Here is a 5405-nt window from a genome sequence, read left to right as displayed (position 1 = left end):
TCCTGTCTGACTTAGAGAAAGTCGGCTTTTCTGTTGCAGCTGAGAGAGAGACTCGGGATGTTTAAATACGTGTTCTGCTGGTTTTGTCAGGTTGCTGTGTAAAAATAGATACATGCAGTGCAACTGATTGCTGTGACCCCTTGACTTGTAGTTGTTTTACACGTTATCAAAATCCTGAGTGGAAGGAAAATTATAGTTGGGCAACAATCCCTGTGCCTTTGTCCAGGACACTGTAAGAAATATGTTTCTGCTTCAGGCGCAGCTATGTGATCCAATGAATGAGGATTACAAAATAGTGCCTATAGTTCTGAGCTGAGGATTGCAGACACTATTGGAAATGTGTATTATCATTCTGTTATAATAAAATAGTGTGCACTCATTGCTTGTTGAGAGTAGAGGCCAGTGGCAATTTTAAGCATTTATCTATAATTTACTCTCCCCCACCCCCACTCATTAATTTGTCTTTTTCACAACCGGCCGAAATATTATTAATAAGAAGAATCCTTGCATTTGATATAGCACCTTTCATGTCAAGAAGATATCCCAAAATATTTTACTGGTTTACTATAAAGTGATTGTGTATTTTATAGGTGAATGCGGTAGTCAATTTATGCACAACAGGCAGAGGGGACTTTGTTTTAATGTTTTCAACTGAAGGATGGCACCTTCAAGAATGCAAACGCCGCCCACCCCAGCTCTGCATTGGAGTGTCAGCCTGGACTATGGGAATTCAAAGTCACTATGTGGGGCTTGAACCCACAACCTTCTGACTCAGGTGAGAATGCTTTCAACTGAGCCAGGCTGACTAAATCCATTCAGATATATCTATTTATTACAATTTATAATTTACAGCAACTAATAAGGGAGATTTCCAACCATTTTTCACAAACCCTCACGCTTAGTTGTGATATTTATTCCCAGAAAATCGATCTGCCAATCGACTAACAAATGGGTTCCTAGTTACTGCTAGGTAAACAAAGGCATGTGGAGCATGGAAACTTGCCCAACATTTCGCCTTGCCGGGAATTGAACCCATGTCTCTCACTTGCAAGGGAGTGCTCTAACCACTGAGCCACGGGCCTCCAGGCTAAATGGTAATAATAATAATAAGAAGAATCCTTGCATTTGATATAGCGCTTTTCGTGTCTTCTCGACGTCTCAATGCAATTCACAGAAAATACTGTAATGTGAATTGACTCTATTCACTGTACCTCTCTGCCTCCACCCTTGACTCCAGGACCACTGCTGTCCTGACAGACACCTGTCAGACATCAATTCCTGGATCAGAGCTAACTTTCTTCAGTTGAACGTCAACAAGACCAAGGCTCTCCTGATTGGCTCCTGTCAGCGCCTCCACACCTCAGGCGCTGACAGCATCACCATCCGTGGTTACACTCTCCACCTTGCTAAGCCAGTCCGGAACCTTGGGGTCTTGTTTGACCCTCAACTATCCTTTCTACCCCACATCTATGCCATGACCTGCTTTGCCTTCACCCACCTTTGCACTGTCTCACACTGCAGGCTGCCAAACCTCTCGTACATGCATTCATAACATTGAGGCTTGACTACGCAAACCCCTTGCTTGTCGGCCTCCCAAACTCCTCCCTCCCTAGGCTGCAGATCATCCAGAACTCTGCAGCCCATGTCCTCTCCCGCACCAGGCTCCATGATCCTGTCACACCCATCCTTGCCTGACTTCATTGGCTTGCCATCACACAGAGGATACAGTTCAAGATCCTGGTCCTCATTTTCAAAGCCTTCCATGGCCTCATTCCCCCCACCTCTGCGACCTGCTAACCCCCTACTATCCTGCCCACTCCCTCCGCTCACGGGCTCCGGCCTGCTTCATGTCCCCCACCTCACCTGCCCCACCATTGGAACTCCATCCCACAGTCCCTCCGCCTCGCCCCTTCCCTTGCCTTGTTCAAGATCCATCTCAAGAACCTCCTCTTTGATCGTGCTTTCGATTACCCTTCTTCCCCCACCTACCTCCAGGCTCCCAAATCCCGATCCCCAGCTTGGGTACAAAACATTGATTGTCCAGCGCCTTGGGACGTCCTCCCGATGTGAAAGATGCTAACAAATGTAATTTTGTTGTTGTTCGATACTTGTGGACGAAACACAGCTGACAATTAACAAGAACAGGTGATTGATAATTTCTAATAATGTATACAATTGTTCTTCAATTATCAGCAGTTAATAATCAGCTGGAGTAAAGTTGGCTTCCACCTAAATTAATGGCTGTATTGCCAAAACATTTTAGGATTATTTTAATTTCTAGATTAGGAAAACTGAATATAATATGCTATGCAACCCATACTGGTATCACAATTTGTTAAATAATAAGTGATCCAGTAACCCTTTGAATACATACAGTGATAAATTATCCAATATGGGACACAAAAGTGACCCTCAAATATATAGTCGGATGTTGTCTGTTGGTGAACCTTTACAATAGATAGCTATATTAATGTGCTGCAAATCAATGGTCAGATAATTTGTGCTGGATTTTATAATTTAATGATTGTGAATTTAAATGCTAAATTGGATTAGGAAGTAGTTTGATTTTTTTTCTCCATTTACAATTTGTAACAACTTCCATTTATATAGTGTCCTTCGCCTTGGATAAAATCTCAGAGAACTTCACAATGATGCGGTGAGATATCAAGTAAAGAGAGTTGGTAAAAGGGGGCATTGACTGCAAACACATTTGAAGGGTAGGGGTTTAGGTAGGATTTAAAGACAGGGCAAGATGGAGCGGTATAGGGAAGGATTTCCATAAGTTAGGAGCATAGTAGCTGAAGGCTTAGTCATCGATGGTGGGGCTGAGAGGGCAGGGGACACACAGCAATCCCAAGTTAACTGAGCGGAGAGTGTAGGCAGAAGAGTGGGGTAGGAGAAGGTTGCAGAGATACAAAGATGCTAGTCTGAAGGCATTTATAGGTGAGGGACATTGAAATTCATCCGTTGGGATCTGTTAAGTGTAGTGACTGTGTATTTATAGATGATACACTGCTTGCCTATTTTCTGCTTTGTTTATACTGCACTGAATTGACGTAAACAACACAATAAATCTTGTATGAAATACACCATTGTAAAATGATTCAGACAAGCCTGCCTTCTAAAATTATCTTGAGGAGACATATCGCTTGAAATTGATTCCCAGGATAGACAATCTACCGGGCATGGCATTCATTCAACTGGTGATCTCAAGGCATGGTTTTGTGTATTGACATCAGATGATTTGAGCTAGTATTACTGTTGTCCAAGCCCAAATCTCTTCAACAAGGTGTCAGCCTAGCTCAGACTGTATCACTCTGGCCTCAGAGTTAGAAGGTTGTGATTTCAAACCCCATATTGGGACTTGGAACTCATATAGTCTAAAATGACACTCCAATACAGTGTTGGGGGTGTGTGGGAGGGTGTTTTGGTTTGTTGGAGGTTCCTTCCTTTGAATGAGATGTTAAACCAAAGTTAAATTTGTCTGTTCAGGTGGAAATTAAAGTCCTCTTGGCACGATTTGAAAAGGTGTCCTGGCCTACAATTCCTCAGAAAAAAATTGGTCATTCACTTCATGGCTGTTTATTGCTTTGTGCAATTTGGCTGTGGCATTCACATACAAAATGCACAATTACTGCAATTTACAGTAAATCCTCCAAAGCTCTTTGAGACACTGTCCCAATGTCCCAAAAGTCACTATATCAAATGCAAAGATTATTATTATTATTTTGATACCTGATGAATAACAACAACAAAATTAATACTGTATAGCGTCTTTCACGTCGGGAGGATGACCCATGGAGCTGGACAGTCAGAGTTTTGGACCCGAGATGGGGGTCGGGATTGGGGAAGGTGGAGCTCAGGGTGGGAAGTAGGGTGATCGAAAGCATGGTCGAAGAGGAGGGTCATGAGATGGATCTTGAAGGAGGCAAGGGAGGGTGCGAGTCAGAGGCACTGCGGCATGGGGATCCAGAAGGTGGGGACAGAGTGACAAAAGGCCCACCCCCTAAAGGTGGGTGGGAGAGGCAGGGGACGTGAAGCAGGCTGGAGCCCACTGAGCAGCGGGAGCAGGCAGGATGGTCTGGGGTTAGGATGTCACAAAGGTAGTGGGGAGCAAGACCATGGAGGGCTCTGAAGGTGAGGACCAGGATCTTGAACTGTATCCTCTGTGTGATGGGAAGCCAGTGGAGTCAGGCGAGGATGGGGATAATAGGATCACGGAGCCTGTTGCGGGAGAGGACACAGGCTGCAGAGGTCTGAATGATCTGCAGCCTATGGAGGGAAGAGTTGGGGAGGCAAGGAGTTTTCATAGTCAAGCCTCGGTGCAATGAATATGTGTATGAGGGTTTTGGCGGCCTGCGGTGTGAGACAGTGGCGGAGCCGGGCGATGTTACGGAGGTGGGGGAAGACGGAACGAGTCATGGCACAGATGTGGGGTAGAAAGGATAGTTGAGGATCAAGCAAGACGCCAAGGTTCCGGACTGGCTTAGTAAGGTGGAGTGTGCATCCATGGATGGTGATGCTGTCAGTGCTTGAGGTGTGGAGACGCTGATGGGAGCCAATCAGGAGAGCCTCGATTTTGTTGACATTCAACTGAAGAAAGTTAGCTCTCATCCAGGACTTGATTTCTGACAATTCAGGCAGATGTTCATTAACCTTGACAGATATCCAGCTGCTGTTGGGTGGTTTGGTGTATGTAATCTGGATTGTAACCTTCAGTGACTGTACCCTTAACTCTTCCAATTATGCTGAACTCTGAGAGATAAAGCACTAAGGAATTATAGACTGATAGTAGGGAGGACATGCTTGGCCAGAGTGCCTCAGAGGTTTGCAAAAGAAATCATCTTGTAGAATTTTATGTGGAAGCTAGTCTTCCCAGGCTCAGGTTAAGAGATTATTAGCAAAGAGTACTCAATGAAAGTTTTGAATCCTTATCCAAATTCGCTCACAGAAATTGTGAGATCTTGGATTCCAACTACCCTCAGCTGGTAGGAAGTGGCAATTGATTATGCATATGTGTCTGAAATACCAGTTTATGTAGATGATATAGTGTCTTGCTATCCTTATCTAACATCATAAATAGGCCTCTCTTTTACAAGTGAACAGTAGACTTTTGCAAAAGCCATTGTGTTCTTTTCTCATGCAATTTAATTCAGACCTTATCATTGAAATTTTAATCCTTTGCTGATAAACACATATTTTAAATAATAGAGAAAATAATTTTAGTGTGAAAACAAATAATATTTCTTAGGACATTCTGAGCAATGTTGATTCTTGACGTACTATGTATATAGTTTACATCTCAGGTACATCCCATATAAGGAGTTTCTCCCAGTGTCCTGATCAACAATTCCCCTGAGATAAGATGGGTCAGTCACTTCATTGCTGTTTGTGGGACATTGCTG

This window comes from Callorhinchus milii, unplaced genomic scaffold (genome assembly GCF_018977255.1).
Source record: "Callorhinchus milii isolate IMCB2004 unplaced genomic scaffold, IMCB_Cmil_1.0 Scaffold2, whole genome shotgun sequence".
Taxonomy (NCBI): domain Eukaryota; kingdom Metazoa; phylum Chordata; class Chondrichthyes; order Chimaeriformes; family Callorhinchidae; genus Callorhinchus; species Callorhinchus milii.
This window is presented reverse-complemented; position numbering follows the sequence as displayed.